Source organism: Tamandua tetradactyla, chromosome 2 (assembly GCF_023851605.1).
Source record: "Tamandua tetradactyla isolate mTamTet1 chromosome 2, mTamTet1.pri, whole genome shotgun sequence".
Taxonomy (NCBI): domain Eukaryota; kingdom Metazoa; phylum Chordata; class Mammalia; order Pilosa; family Myrmecophagidae; genus Tamandua; species Tamandua tetradactyla.
The window spans coordinates 25,346,149-25,363,674 of NC_135328.1; the positions used below are offsets into that span (position 1 = coordinate 25,346,149).

Consider the following 17,526-nt stretch of genomic DNA (forward strand, 5'->3'; position numbering starts at 1 on the left):
CTATTTTCCACCCTATAGCAAGAGTGAGGTTTCTCAAATATAAATCTGGTATATCATTCCCGTCTCCCAATTAAACACTTGATGCCACTCCGTCATTGACAGGATGAAACCTAAACCATTTGGCTTCAATATATGATTTCTGACATAATGTGACACTACCTCTTCTCATGTACCTTAGCCCTGGCCATACTGATATATTGTGGTATGCCAGTTCAAAACTGTTGCGTAGCCCAGAAAAATCATGTTCTTTAACCTTGATTCAACATTGTTGGGTGGGATCTTTTTTGATTAAGCTGTTTCCATGGAGATGTGACCCACCCAATAGTGGGTGGGACCTGTTGATTAAGTGGTTCCCATGGGGATAAGTCTCTACCCATTTAAGGCGGGTTGCTTATTGGAGTCCTTTAAGAAGGAACCATTTTGGAAAAAGCTTCAGAGCTGCACAGGTAGAGACCTTTGGAGATGCAGAATGAAAATGCTCCTGGGGAAGCTGATTGAAATGAGAAGCCAAAAGACTAGCAGACACCAATCACATCCCTTCTCATCTGACAGAGGTGATCTGGACCCATTGGCTCTTTATTGAGTCAAGATGTCTTTCCGTGGATGTCTTAGTTTGGACATTTTTGTGGCCTTAAGCCTGTAAACTAACAACTTAATAAATTCCCTTTATAAAAGCGAACCCACTTCTGGTATATTGCATTTCTGGCAGCCTTAACAAACTAAAACATATGGTTTCTGAAAGGTTTTTTATCTTTCTTATGCTTTTATTTTAAAGAATCTCTTAAAAATTAGTTTCCCCTCTGAAGTATCCTTCCTCTGCTTTTCACTTGGCCAATCTTATCATTAGTTACTCAATTTAAGAAGTCTTTCCTGAGTCCCCTAAGCTTCATTAGATGTATGTACTCTTGTGAAAGTACATGAAGTATCTTCATGTTTACCTCAATCACTTCTATTCACCTTTATTAAGCTATGCTATAAAATTTTGGTTTTGCTACTATCCTGACATTGAGGTCTTTGAGAGTAGGACATTATGGTAGAACTTAGCACAATGCTAAGTTAAATAGATTTCAAATGTATACCATTTTCAATTTTAGCAAATCACAAAAACAAGTAAGATGTGGGGTGGCCTTTAGGTAGGTCTGTAAATCTATTTAACCAAAGACTGAAGATTTATTGATGAAGCACTTGATACTTGTGCTGGTTTGAAAGGAGGTATGCCCCCTAGAAAAGCCATGTTTTAATCAAATCCCATTTCATAAAAGTAGAATAATCCCTATTCAATACTGTATGTTTGAAACTATAATCAGATCATCTCCCTGGATGATGTGATTTAGTCAAGAGTGGTTGTTAAACTGGATTAGGGGATGACATGTCTCCACCCATTGGGTGGGTCTTGATTGGTTTATTGGAGTCCTATAAAAGAGGAAACATTTGGGAGAAGGGGAGATTCAGAGAGAGTAGAGAATGCTGCAGCAGCACGAAGCAGGGAGTCCACCAGCCAGTGACCTTTGGAGATGAAGAAGGAAAATGTCTCCCGGGGAGCTTCATGAAACCAGAAGCCAGGAGAGAAAGCTAGCAGATGATGCCATGTTTGCCATGTGCCCTTCCAGCTGAGAGAGAAGCCATGACTGTGTTCACCATGTGCCTTCTCACTTGAGAGAGAAACCCTGAACTTCATTGGCCTTCTTGAACCAAGGTATCTTTCCCTGGATGCCTTTGATTGGACATTTCTATAGACTTGTTATAACTGGGACATTTTCTCAACCTTAGAACTGTAAACTAGCAACTCATTAAATTCCCCTTGTTAAAAGCCATTCCATTTCTGGCATATTGCATTCCAGCAGCTAGCAAACTAGAACAATATTATATCTCTAGTGGGGTGAAACAAATTTTTGTCTTGGTTCCTGCTTTTTCATCATTTTTATCAGTGGTGTGGCTAAAGACAGGAGGATGTGTGTATCAAAATTGCTTATAATATAACGTTAGGAGAGACTCTAAACACATAGATATAGGACTTGGATTAAATGACCTAGCAAACAGGCATGTTGGCTGGCAATAATAAAAAAAAAATAGCAACTTAAATAAGCCCAGCTTTAACTTCAAGTCAATTTCACAAAAATAGAACAGGTAGAATCAGCTCATGTGAAATAGATTTAGGTATATTTTTTTACTAGAAACATAATAAAATTCACCCATGTGAGAAAGTTTCTAACATAAATAACCAGTATTAAACCCAAATAATATCTGAATTCTGCATTGCATTGAGTTGGTGACACCTTATCTAATTCTGGCTACCATATTGTAAGAGAGACTTTGAGAAACTAGGGTGAATGTATTTAAGGAAAGGCAACGTGGATGGATAAAGGAAGATAAATAATATCTGAGATATGGCAAAATGCAGTTGTTTAGATCCATTGGCTATTTTAATTTATTCATTCATTTAACAAATTCTCAATGAGCATTTTACTATGTGCCCCAGGCATTTTTCTATGAACAAGAAATGAAGTGGTGAATAAAACAAACTCTATTCTAGCACTTCTGTAGTTTACATTCCAGTTGGAGAGAAGAAAAATAAAGCACAACTAAGTAAATGAATGAACAATATCATTTGCAACAGTATTAACTTGTACAAAGGCAATTGGGAGGGAGCATGGGCCCTTGGTAGTGGGTATGTTGGAGGTCTGAGTAGCTAACTCTGAGGAGGTGACACTTGAGTTAGGACTTTGTCATAGTTTGATAGACTGCTGTGACAAATATCACAGAATGGGTTGGCTTAAACAATGTGAATTTATTGGCTCACAGTTTGAAGGAGTCCTGAATTAAGTCATCAGCAAGGTGATGATTTCTTCCCAAAGACTGTAACATCCTTGTGTTTGTTGCCTGTAATCCTTGGGGTTGCTTGACATGCATTCCCACCACATGTCAGTTGTGATGCCTCCTCTTTTCTTTTCTGGATTCCACTGACCTCTGGCTTTCAGTTCCTTCCTCTGTCTTTCTCTTTATGCCTGAATTTCTTCTGCCAATAAGGAACTCAAGTAGCCTGGGTTAAGCCCAGTATCATGAGATTGGGCCACAACTTAACGAAAAATAACATCTTCAAGAGATCCTGTTTATAGTGGGTCTATGAACTGGAATAAGAATTAAGATTAAGAAGCTGTCAGATCTGATCAACTAAACTGGCACTGGACAATGCTCCAGTGTGCCATTCTTCTACAGAATCTTTGAACAACTATCAAAACCTGGCAGAGCCATCTTCCTCAAAACTCCAGGAAACAGTTAAAGGGTTGCAGTAACTGGGTGAGTGCTGAATCAAGAAAACCAACTTTAAAAATTGGTCAGAAAAGCTCATGGCATCCTTTCTGGTCCATCCCCCATGACTTTTCAACACAGTGTAGACCCAGCCTGTGCTCCCATTGTGGGTCCCTGGCCCTGTTCCTGAGGTAGGAGAGTAACCCCTACACACATATGTGGCACCTGTATGTCAGTGCCAATCTATTAAGTGGTGGCCTGAAAGACCGAACCAGAAAATTTGTCTCTAACTCACCTTCTCAGAAGTTGCCCTGTGAGCAGAAGCAGCTTTGCAGCCAGCTAAGGCAGTGTAATAAACAATTAAGTCAAAGTGGCCTAGGGCAAAAGATTGCCTGCTTTAAGTCATACAATATAGCACCCTGGAAGGAGAGAGAGTTCATAGGTAGCTGAAGGAGCATTCATGTTTCTGAGCCCAGGACAAGATGCAGGCTCAGGAAAGGCAGAGAGGACCCTAAACTTCACATTGACCTTAGGCTGATATTCTTGATAGGAAAGGTAAATTTGAGGAAAGCACCAGCTAACAGAGAGCCAATTTAGAAAGGCTGTGAAAGGTGGTTTTTTTGTGTGTTGATTTGTTTGTTTTTGTTCATTTCTGGTACTCCAGGAAATCTGTGTCTTATCACTAACTAGATACAAACTTACAGAACAGGCATTTCAGGGACTAGCTCCCAGAATTAACACTTTAAAATATTAAAATGTAAAAGTGTGCAACAAAAGATTAAAGACAAACAAAGAAATAGTAAATAATGGTACATCATTATTTACATAGAAGACTAGACTTTGAACATACCAGACAAAGCTTTTAACAAATTATTTTCAGTATCCTCAAGGAGATAAAGGAAACTACAAGGAAAGAATTAAAGGACCCATGAAAACAATGAATGAATAATATGGAAATCTCAATAAGCAGATAGAAATTTTGAAAAAGAACCAAAGAGAAATACTGGAGTTGAAAACCACAATAGCTGAAATGTAACATTCTCTAAAGGGTTTCAAAAACAGATTGGAACTGGTATAAGAAAGAAACAGACAACTGAAATGATTCATGCAGATGAGCAGGAAGCCAAAACAATGCATTATGGAAGAGTATAGGAACAGTGCATGCGTATGCATAAAATCAAATGTGATTGTTATAGATTTAGGATGTTAAAATTAAGTTCTATGGTAATTGCAAAGAAAATAGATGAAAAATATATACAGTGCATCTCTGACAGACCTGAAGCAGTTAATGTCTGTTGCTAAGGTTTCCACTACAGATGCAAGAGCAAAAGGTCCCCATACTTTCTGTCTGTCTAACTGTGACAGTCAGGATTGAAATGGGGAATACAGGAAAGGCTAAAAACATGGGGTAAGGGAAATATATATATATATATATATATATATATATATATATATATATATATATATACACACACACACACACAGAAAGAAATGATAAGGAACTCAAAATGGTAATATAATACAAAAAATCAAATAAATATGATAGTAAGCATTAACCAAAGAATTGAGGGACAGTAAGGCATAAGATTTGTAAAGAATAAATAGCAAAGTAGCAGAAGAAAGTTCTGTATTATTGGCAGCTAAATGTAAATGGATTAAACTCTTCTGTAAAAAGACAGAGATTATAGAATGGCTAAAAAGGAAAAAAGCATGACCCAAATATGTGTTGTTTAGAAGAGACTTACCTTAAATTCAAAGACACTAGTAAAGTTAAAAGGGAAAGGATTGGAAAAAATGCCATGCAAATAGTAACCAAAAGAGAGCTGGGGTAACTATATTAATATCAGATAAAATAGACCTTACATCAAAAACCGTTGTGAGGGACATGAAAGGTAACTATATGCTGATGAAAGGGAAAATTCAACAAGATTTAAAAATTATGAATACATATGCCCTAGTGGTAGAACTTAAGAAGCAGTGTTAACAGATTTGAAGGGAGAAACAGATAGCTCAACATTAATTGTAAGAGACGTCAATACAGCTCTTTCAATAATGGCTAGGACATCTAAACGAAGATAAATAAAGAAATAGAAGATTTGTACACACCCACACACACCCACACACATATATATATTTATACAGAAAATACTTCACCCAACAGTGAGAAAATACACATTCTTCACTGGTGCACATGGATCATTCTCCAAGGCAGATCATATATTAGTCCACAAAACAAGTCTCAATAAATTTTAAAATATTTAAATCATACAATATGTCTTCTCCGACCTCAATGAAATGAAGATACAAATCAAAAGTAGAGGGAGAACCAGAAAATTCACAAATATGTGTAAATTGAGCAATGTACCCTTAAACAACCAATGGGTCAAAGAAGAAATTACAACAGAAATTAGGAACTGTCTTGAGATGAATTAAAACAAAAACACAGCATACCACAACTTGTGGGATGCAGCAAAGGCAGTGATGAGAGGTAAATTTATAGGTCTAAACGCTTACATTAAAAAGGAAGAAAGATCTCAAATCAGAGACCTAACCTTACAAAGGAGGATCTAGAAAAAAGAAGACCAAACTAAACCCAAATTGAGAAGAAAGCAGGAAATAACAAATATTAGAGAAAAATGAAATAAAGAATAATAAATGAAAAGAATGTGGACTCAAATGATTAAAATCAGAAACAAAAGGAGGGATGTTTCTACTGACTTCACAGAAATAAAAAAGACTGATGATACTATGTTCAAGTGTACACCAAAAAATTAGGTAACCCAAATGACATGGATAAATTCCTAGATAGGCACAAACTACCTACATCAGCGGAAGAAGAAATATAAAATTTCAACAGAGCAATAACAGGTAAAAAGATTGAGTCAGTAATCAAAACTTCCCTATAAAGAAAAGGCCAGGACCAGATAACTTCATTGGTGAACTTACAGAACAGTCCAAGAAAAAATAGCACGAATGCTGCTCAAACTCTTCCAAAAAATTGAAGAAAGAATACTCCATAACTCTACGAGGTCAACATCATCTTAACACCAAAGTTAGACAAAGATATCACAAGAAAAGTAAATTATAGACCAATATCTCTTAGGAACAAAGATGGAAAAATCCTCAGCAAAATACTATCAAACCAAACCTAACCAAATATTAAAAAATTATAAGCCAAGATAAAGTGGTATTTATCCTAGATGTGCAGAGGTGGTTCAACATAAGAAAATCAAAAATCAAATATATCACAATAGGAGAATAAATGAAAAAAAAAAAACCAAACATGACCAACTGATGCAGAAAAGTCGTTTGAGAAAATCCATCTCTCTTCTTGATTTAAAAACCTGTGAATAGAAGGAAACTTCCTTAACATGGTAAAGGGCATATATGAAAAAGACATAACTGACAACCTTATCAAAGGTGAAAGACTCAAAACTTTCCCTCTAAGATCAGGAACATCTCTCTTTTACTTCATGAACTTTTTATTTTGAAAATTTTAAAGCATTTTTCAACCATTTGAAATTAAGTTGTTGAAATCATGATGCTTCATTCTACTTGTATCTCCTAAGAATAAGGAAAATATCTTATATAAGAGCAGTACATCATTGCACTTAAGAGGATTAACAATAATTTCATAATATCATTTAAAATCTACTGCATATTCAACTGCCCCACTGGTCCTAAAATATCCTTTCTGTCTGGGATTTCTTTGTTTAAAACTAGGTTCCACTGGATAGGCATTCATTGCACTTGATTATGAGTTTTTATTCTCCCAATTTAGAACAGCCCCCACCTTATTTTTATGATGCTAATGTGTTTGAAGAGTTCACGCCTTATAAAATGTAACACATTCTAGACTTACCTGATTGTTTCCTCATGGTGTCATCTAAGTTTTTTCTTTGGCACCATGTTGTTCCTTAGGTAGTGGTTTAATTCCACTGGTGATACTTGCCTGGATTGATTATTACATTGTGTGCTACAAAATAGTGATGTTCTAATTGCCTCCTACTTCCACATTCATTAGTTTGTAAAGAAGAGCTCTCCTACCTTTTATTTAAATGTTATTTTGGATTCCTACATTTAAGTTTAACTTGATAGGTTATAATCAATTACAGTGGTTACTTTTATTTAATCTTTAAATTATCTGAGTTTTGCCAGTGAGAAGCGCCAGCTTCACAAATGTGTGTGTTTGACATTGTCCTTTCAGCCCATGAGTGCTTCTTTGCTTTCTGGCACAGTAAGCTATCTTAGATTTTCTCTTGTAATTTCTCTGTCCCAAACCCATAGAATGAGATATTTCTGCAAGAAGTCTCTTTCTTTAAATTGAGACTGGGATTTAGAGATGTGTGTGCTCACTGATGCTGCCCTATCATTTGTTCTTACCTCTTTTAGTGAAAAGAACTAAATGTATACATGTATATTCACACACATACATTTATAATCATAAATTCATATTATATTTTTCAATTCACATATAACATTACAATTTCTTATTTTACTTAGTGTTTGAATTTTTTTTCTTAAAAAGAACAACTTGGTTTCTAATAGTTTTATATATGTGTATATGTATGTGAATGTGAATATGTGTGTATATATGTAAATACATTCACACACTATATATATACATTATAATCCACATAAAAACTTAATTATAATTATGACATCATTATGATTTTAAAAAATCAATATTTTAAGAATTTCTTTGCAGTTCATTTGTTTCTAGAATATATGTTACTAAGGACATACAGTCAGAGCCATGTATTCAAAAGTTAAATGAAGTGATTGTGGTTATCTTACAATTTTATGTAGAATGCAGATTTATGTATTTATTTGTTTCATCTGTCTTTTTTAAGAGCAAAGAAATTCTTTCTAGATGTTCCTACGTTACCGTGTCCCAAATGTGTTGGCAAGGAAATGAGATTTTCAAGATTGGCTTTGACTAATCAGTGTGTATCTCTGAATCACGTGGGGGAAGGATGAAAACCTGATCAAAACTTGGCCTCTTTCTGCAAGGAAGAAGGATAAGGGCTCTGTGTTAGTTAGATTCAGTTGTCAACTTGGCCAGGTGAGCATACCTAGTCTTGTTGCTGCGGACATAAACCAATGGTACGTGAACCTCATCTGTTGCCAATTACATCTGCAGTCAGCTAGGAGGCGTGTTTGCTGTAATGAGTGACATTTGACTTAATTGGCTGGTGCTTAAATGAGAGATTGCAATGTAGTACTGCTAAGCAGCTCAGCATTCCTCATCTCAGCACTAGCAGCTCAGCCCAGGCCTTTGGAGATGCAGAAAGAAGTCACCCCGGGGAAAATTGTTGGAACCCAGGGGCCTGGAGACAAGACCAGCAGAGACCATCTTGTGCCTTCCACGTAAGAAAGAACCTCAGTGGAAAGTTAGCTGTCTTTCCTCTGAAGAATTAACAAAATAAATCCCCTTTTATTAAAAGCCAATCCGTCTCTGGTGTGTTGCATGCCGGCAGCTAGCAAACTAGAACAGGCTCTTTGGCAACATCGTTGTCTACTACACCTATTATTACTGTTACTATAGTGACAATTGTATAAATTTCTTGGCGACTTCATAGTAATTAAAGACATGCACACATGCCATTCTACACCTTTTCCATTAGCATTAAAGAATATAAATCCCCAGTGTGGCCATGGCTGGAGTAAAGATGGTGTTTTTCTAGGTTGGATGGTTATGTGAATGGGAAATATCATTGTGAAAATCATTCGGACATGACATAAAGACATATTTATATGCTTTGGTTCATGAAACTTGACTCCTTCGAAAGTGTCTTGTGGAAAATACCCAAATAAGTAAAAAAATATAAATGTTGGTGTAGTGAAAGAGTTAACTAAATCATGATGCAATTGCTTAAAGGAAGTATAGTGCCATAAAAAAATGATAATTATGAAAACCATGTACTAACTTGCAGCAGGAAAAGTGTTTATACTGCTGAGTGGAAAGAGCAATACAAAAATCATTCCTATTCAGTAATTCTAATTTTGAAATAATGCCTGTGCATGAGCAAAGGCTGGAACAGAACGTGGAAAAGAAAGCCATTTTGATGGAGATGGGTTGGTTTGGCGGTAAATTCTTAATTTTGTTTAAAATTCTGTTAATGTTAATGTTTGTCAACTAAAACAACAACAACAACAACAAAATAAAATTAAGGGGAAAATCCTCTCCCATGTTCTTAAGTCAGCGAGAGATGTATCTGATCCCATAATAAATCTTTCTGAGAAAATTTTGACCATATTTACAAACATTTTACATAGCGTACCTTACCCCTTCCTCTGGGAAAATATGTTAGATTCCACAATTATCATAACAGACTCAGCTGTGCACTGAAATGTCTCCTATGAAAAGCTGATGGAATTAGCTCCATTTAGTCATGCAGAGTAACTGCACTCTTCACATTGCCAGAAAACTCAGTCTGGAACTAAGTGCCATCATTCTCTCCCAGAGCACAGTTTAGTAGGTAGTTTTTTGAGAAATCCTCCAAGAGATTTTCTGCACAAGAGTTTACTGGGCTGTTCTGGGGTTCTGCTCCTGAACCTGAAAAAGGAAGATCCTGGAGCCCATCAAGTGAAAGAGTATTTTGGGGAGATACCTTCTTAGAAAGGCAGTGCCAAACGTTGAAATTGGAAACATGGGAAAACATGATAAAGGTCAGGAGCTGCAAATAATGATTTGGATAGCAAAAGCTAAAGGGCCAGATAATGGAAATAGAGAACCCAGCAGAAAATGAATTTATCAAAGCATGTACATGAAGCCATTTCCTTTATATGGGCTGTGGCTCAAGCAAGCTAGCCTGTCAAAGGTGCTAACTCACTCTAGACGCATAACAGGAGCCCTTTCCTCAATTTTTATGGGTTCTGTTCTCATGATCAGTGTTCATGTGTTGTACTAGCTTTGCTTCTTTTAGAATTATCTTCACTGAGTAGCCATTTAGTATTTTTTTTCCTTTGCTTCATTAAACAACCTCAACAAGGAATAGCTTTGTGAAGACTGTTGCTTTTATTTTCTGTAATGCTGCTTTTGAAGACATCGTGTATTGTTTTTCTCAACATGTATGTGACAAATTCTTTTTAGAATGCATTGCAGGAAAACATTTCTCTCTTCTCATAAACTGATCAACTTCCTCTTATTATATGGTTAGAGGTAAACTATAGTTTCAGTTCTCTTCTCCCTTTAGTGACAGGAAGCTCACAGCGAAATGTAATGCTTAAATATATCTCTTACAGTTGGTGTCGATTATAATTATCTCCTTTCTTATTCTATGCTGTTTTTGCCCTCCTTTTAAAAATATTTTGATTGTTCCATTTACATAAGTGTTCTTCCTTGAGTCAATTAGCATTTAGAAGGGGTGAATAGATGATCTGTAAATAAATATCCAAAGGGAAAGTTGAAGGCAGCAATTTGGAATAAAAAGAATAGGGGTTTGGTATTCACAGTCATATGAATTCAGGCGTATTGCTGAGCTTGATTAACCTTAAATGTCCTCATTTGCAAAGTATAGATAATTAGTCAGAAAACAAATATAATAGATTTATTGTGTGGATTAAAGGTTGTTTTTTCTCCCTTTGAAGGAATGCATCATTTTAGCCTTAGAAAGAAAGAGGTATATAGGTTGTTTTCAAATATAGGAAGGATCATCATGTGGGAGCTAAAAACAGACATTGTTTCAAAGGATTAAGAGATACAGGACTAGTAGATGAATGTAATAAGAAGGTAGATTTTGATTTACAGAAAAAAAGAAGCAATTGTCTAACTATGAGACTATTCTAGCAGTGGAATGAGGTTCTCGTTACTGTAGGGGTTGCTCAGAATCTAGATGAGAAACCTTGAAGTACTTAGTGGGAATTTGAGCATCAGATGGACTAGTGTCCCAAGTGTTTGTTGGAAGCACTTCCCAACTCTGAGTGTTTTTATAGTACCAACTTAACCTCCTTATAACCTGTTCTTATCAGCCAAACTGATCGCACCAGACCACTGTCTGATCAGACATTCCCCCCCAAAATCTTAAAAAGTAAGTTCATAGTTCTGTGGGTCATTTTGCAATTTTTAAAAAGAATTATCTTTAACTGGTATCCTGTGGAACACATGGATGCCTTAACCAAGTATAAGGAAACCAGAGTTAGGGACAAGAGTTTCTGATCAAACCAACTTATGTCTCTGATATATGATTACACTGATGTATAATTAAAGGACCTCCCCTTTTATGCTTTCCACACTTCTCTCTACCCAAATCAAAACTGAGGGTAATTGTGACGCCTCCTTTGCTTTGGTCTACTCTGTCAAACCATTAGCCAAGGCCTATCTACTCTTCCTTGGAAGTGTTTTTACACTGACTTTTACTTTTCCCAGCTTGGTCCAGTAGAAGGCTCTAGGTACTGGGGCCACACATTCCTTGCTTCAAACCTCAGTTCTAACCTCTTCTAGTTGGATAAACTTGGACAAGTTATTAATGTCCATGAGCCTCTTAATTCATCTATAAAATGAAGTTAGTCATAGGGTTATTGTAAAGATCAAATAAAATAATATATGCAATTCACCTGGCACAGGGCTTAATGCATAATATTTGCTCAATACTATTAGTACTATTTCTTTCCCCTTTCCTTTTCTGAGGGTTTCTCTGATTACATTAGTCCAGAATACCAATACCATCCATCTGGTAATCAATTACAAATTACAGAATATCCTGGAGCATTTTCACAGAAAGACTTTATTATTACTCAACTTCTGATGATTTCATAACTCTTCTCTCCAACTAAGCAGTAAGCTCCATTAATTTATTTATTCAGTCATTCATTTACTATCCATTTATTTTAAAAAGACTAAGTGCAAGTCTCTGATTGACACTTTAAATGGATATGTGAATTCTGTTCTTATCGGGTATATAGAAACATAGTAAATGCTCGTGCAGATTGAATGAATGACTAAATAAATGACTTCTTCAAGCATTACAAATTAATCCTGTGGCTCAGGGAAGAGGAGTTAAAATAGAGAAAGACTGGAAAGAAAAAAGGACAATTAGGCAATTATTACATTAGGTCATGTTAGAAAGAACAAGTGCCTGATGTAAGGAAGCGGCAGTAGAAAGGGGGAACTTGGAAGACAATTTAGTTTGGGTATATAGATTCTGGACAGTGGTCCAGAAGGTAGATCCATCAGGACTTATCAAGTGGCTGGAAATCAGGAAGGAAGGGAAAGAAGTCAAATATAAAATCAGTGATTTGGATATTTGTGGCCTTATGGTTGCCATTAACTGGCACTGAAGATATAAAAACTGGAGGGTGTTTGGAAGGGATGATGAGTTAACATCTAAATGTGTTTGGTTTGAGGTGTGGGTGGGACACCTGAGGGGAGATGTAGGAGAGTTAGTGAGAAATTTGGGACAAAATCCCAGGGGAGAAATAAGGGGTGTAGTCAGATTTTTTTCAGAGAAAGACAATGTGGAAAAGGACATTTCAGATAAAGAGAATAAATGTTCAAAAGCTTAAAGGTTAAAAAGCCCCTTTAGCCTTCTATTAAGTGGTAAAATGAGAGGAAGGTAGAGTGGCTGTGGAGGAAGGGTAGGAGCCGAAACTAGAACTGTCAGGCAAGGTCAGATCATAAAGGACAAATATATGCGAGGGGATAGATTCTAGAGTATGTCTTGTAGATGGTAGAAAGCCATTCAACAGATGTATGGGCTGATCATCAGACCAAGGGTACTTGGAAGTTGGACTTGGAAGTATTAGACATATGTCCTAAGACTTAAGTTGAAACCTTCATTTTGAAGTGAGCTTTTCTGGATTCTGATATTTGAAATCCCACCATCAAAATAAATTCTCCCCAAATATCAGCTCAACTGAGCTTTCTGTTCTTTTTCTTCTCTTTCTTGTCCCCATCTTCCTTCACCTTCTTCTGAAAATGAAAGAGGAGAATTTGCTTACTCTAAGAACCTCAGAAAACCCTAACACTGAATTCTGAAGGACAGGAATTGTGCTAGTTTTGAACCCCCAAAAGCCATGTTCCTAATCCAATCTTGTGGGAGCAGACCTATTGTTTAGGTTGGAACCTTTGATTAGATTACTTCCATGGAGAAGTGGTGTGCCCATTTGTAGGTATGAATTTTTAATTAGATGGAGCTGTGACTCTGCCCATAAATGTGGGTCTTGATTTAGTCTACTGGAGTCGTTTAAAAAGGGAGTCATTTTGGAGAAAGCACCTCCCATGAGATACTAAGCAAGGACCCACAGTACTGAAAAACAAGAACCTGGAGAAATCCCAGGAGAGGTAAGAAAAGAAATCCAGATTTCGCCCCAGGGAAGCTAAGCAAAGACCTCAGATGCCCGCCAGGTGCCTTTCCAGCTGACAGAGAAATCCTGGATACCATTTGACAATTCTTGAGTCAAGATATCGTCTTCTGGATGCCTTAGTTTGGACATTTTTATGACCTTAGAACTGTAAACTTGTAACTTAATAAATCCCCTTGATGAAAGCCAACCATTTCTGGTATATTGCATTAGGAAGCATTGGCGAACTAAAGTAGGAGTCATTTTTCAAAGTCATCCAGGGGAGATTCTTCAAGTGGTCTTGCCAACTGTGTAGGGTAATGCCCTATGCTGTTTTTGAGGCTCTACAGGGGAGGTAGTGGAAGATTTCTGCAGAAAGAGACAGTCATGGATTTCTCATCAAACAAGACTTCTTTGGAACAAATTCGGAGTTCCCAATTCCCAGGAACTCCTCCTCCTTGACAGCGGACACACTTGATCTAATGATTCTGCAATGAGAAGCAGCATGGCATTGCCATCTTATGTCTCTGACCTGCAAGTGAATGTGTTACCAACAGAAAGGAAACTGGTGAAATCAAAACAGGACAGATTCTATTATCAGGCTAGCATGCCCACTATTGCGGTGCTACAAATGCCTTATTGGCATTCCTATTCATGTCCAATCCCAGCGTAATTAATCACTGGTGCATTTGCTATCCCAGGCTACAGAGATATGTCTTGAAGCCTTTTCAAGTTTCTTCCAAGCTTCTTAGCTTGGCATTTTCCCAAGCTGCTTCTTGAAGAACAGCAAGCTGGTATTTGGAGCATATGGCGATGGTCTGTTTGTGTGTTCATTAAATCAAGATACCAATGAAAAGAAAGCAGAAAGCTTTCTGTCCTTTAAATGAAATTGTCAACCCAGATATTTGCTGCCTTTCCTAAGTCCTGGCCCGAAATGCCTGGCCAGTGAGGCTGTGTTATAATGACAAATTAATTCATATCAGACTTTGATCACAGTCTTAAAAGTTTTCAGAGTCAGTTTACAGGTGTTGCATTCAGAAAATTGGAATTTGCTTTGGTACCTCCAATTCCCAACAATAAAGCAGAGACCTCTTGCCCTATCTGGAGTGTCAATGCTAAGATAAGAAGAGGAGAGGGAATTTTAGAGCTATCCTTGCTATGTGTTAAAGGAAGATGCTGGATGCAATTCCATGTGCATAGTCAGAACCCAACAGAAGGGGGCTCTCTGCTGACTTGAAGCCTGTGTATTAACAGTGCCATAGCTGCTGCTCTCTCCCTCATTTTCCCTTGCTCTTTCCTCCTGCCATGTAACATGTCAAAAGCAAATGAAAATTGAGAGGATTTGGCTGAAAATAGAATTGAATTCTATTAGTCAGCCTAATAGTGAAGGTGCATTTGGAAATACAGAGCAGTATAGCTAATGTTTACCACTTGACTACTCATGCCCCAGGCACAAAATGCATAATGATGCAAATTAAAATCCAGCAAATAGAGGAGCTGGAATTTCAGAGATAACCATACCTAACGCAGGGTACGACAGACATCTGCTCTTTAATTAATCTTACGTAAAGACTGAAGCACCGCATTAAGATGCACGGTGTTTATGACAACTGTGTTTTTGTGGTTAACACGCCCCTGGACTCCCTCATGTAATTGTTGCTGCTTTTGTAACTCACACAAAGCCCAGCTGAACAACCTCCCCCATCCAGAAAAGAAAATATGGGCAGGAGGGGTACTAAGAAGAAAAGATGATGATTTCAGAATCTCAATCAGGCCAAGCCCCAGTCACAACTTTCATTCCTACTCATGGGATTGGACTGAATGGTAGAAACTCAATCAGAATAGTTAATATTTTAACCTGTAAAGCCAACTATGTGTGTTGTAGCATATATATCTATATCTATATCTATATCTATACACACACACAAAACTGTATATGTATGCATAGATATGGAGGCATACACATATATACATAATATATTAATATTTACTATATTTTACACGTTTAAAATAGTTTTTAAATGTATAAAATGTAATTATATAGCAAAATAAGTTAAAATCATAGACTACCTGCTTAAACCCTGACTCTCCTATTTCCTAAATCTGTAATATTGGGCAAATCATGTCTTCACAAAAACCCTATCTCATAGCTAATAAGCTAGTAGGTGTAAAACTCTTAAAATAGTTTAAGAGACCCTTGAACGTGTGCAATAAATATTAGCTATAATAATTATTGTTGCTCTAGATGTCATCTATAAAACACATTGTTTAATCTTCATCCCTACCCTGTAAGATTGTGTCTATTGGTTTGTCCACTTTATAGGTAACAATGAAAGCTCACAAGGGTTAATTTGGCTATCAAAGCTGTACATTTGAAGAGTGACAGAACAAAAATTTTCGTTCCAAATCATATGACTTCCAATTTACTGCTTTTTCTCCTATACCTTGAAGCCACACCTTACTCTGAAATTGGGGTGATTGTAAAAATTGAAGGGATGTAAAAGAGGAGAGCAATTTGAAATTCATTGTAATAATGTGCTTGTTCAAGTCAGTCCCACCAAATCAAGCACACTCAGCTCTGAAGAAAAAAATGGAGGTTATCTCAGATGTCAAAACACTTTCTTGTGAATATTACTATTTTGGACACTGGCCATTTTATAAATTTCAATATTCATTCTTTTTTGCTTAACTGCTGTTTGGTATTTGACTGGTATTTATTCACCAAGCAGGATGGTAATATTGTGGAAACGATGAGGCATCAAGATCTTAATTTCGCTCTGACATGGAATCTATTTCTATTTTGTATACAGGTTGGCTGCTATTTTCTAGCAGATGCTTTAAGGTTGATACGTATAAAATTCATACACTGTTTAGAATTAAGTAGAGGAGGGAAGAGGGGGGACCAAAAACAGGATGAAGAGAGAAGTGAGGTGCTTATTTTTTTTGACACTGAAATGGAATCTGTAAGTGTAAGGATTTCAAAGCACTGACAATTAATTCTCCTGTTTGCTGGGTGAGCTTCATTCACTGGTGTTATTTCCCCATGGATATGAGAGTCTTCCTGAGATGAGCACAAGAAGCTAATCACAAACAAAGAGAAGAATAAATGCTTATTCCTGGTCACCTTGTTCCTTCCACTGGAGGGGGCTCTCTCAGCCCCTTCTCGGAGGATCTGGGAACAAACCAGATGGATAAGCTTTCTCCATCTTTTGGCCTTTAGCAGAATCTCTGGAACAAAGCAAGGCAGTAGGGCTTCTTGAAGACTTGTTTGGAGGGCTGGGGGAGAGAGAGAGAGAGGGGCTGGATGGAATCTTGAATAAAAATGATAGGTTATGCGCTAAGCTGAATAAAAATAAGCTATCTAAAGAATATGTGGAAGTGGCAAGCACGCTGCCTCTGGAAAGATTCATTTTTATTTGTCTATCTATGTATAAAGGAGGAAGATAGATACATTGAGAGAAAAGTGCCATTTCTGTAATGTTCACTCTGGCAAAGGGTTTGCAAACAATATAAAAATAGCGGCTCTTCCAAAAAACGATGGCTTTGCTTGAAGTTTATCCACCTCGCCCTCATTTTTTCTTTGCTCCACCACTCTGCCCTCCCCACCTCCCGTGCCCCCCCCCCCAAAAAAAAATTCAAAGCTAGCCTAGTCACTGTGGGGAAAAGACAGCGATCTTTTGTATGTTGTTATAATTAACCAAGCCCGTTTCATCATCAGAGTATAGAATGGGATGCAGTGTTAAAAAAAGCACTAAAGGAAGAAACCAGGAGAAATGGCCATTTTAATTGCATGTTTATTCCCTCCTCGCTTTCCCAAATTGGTTTCGTTTCCTCTGAGTGGGGTAAGTGCCAGGGTATTCACATGAGCAGGGGGCCAGGGTGGATTCCAACATTTACCAGCATTTGAATTACCTCTGGACGGTTTGGCGGCCTCTAAATTTATACCCTTGAAGGCACAGCAACAAGCCTTCATCTCCTATGGAAGGGACTTGA

The 17,526-nt window shown here is 37.1% G+C and overlaps 1 non-coding gene across 1 annotated transcript; it reads left to right on the top strand.

Moving 5' to 3' along the window:
• The first annotated feature begins 4,508 nt into the window (after positions 1–4,508).
• On the top strand, positions 4,509–4,640 carry LOC143675366 (small nucleolar RNA SNORA31). The gene has a single exon (XR_013171592.1). It is a non-coding gene; the product is annotated as a small nucleolar RNA SNORA31 (small nucleolar RNA).
• Positions 4,641–17,526: the final 12,886 nt, after the last annotated feature.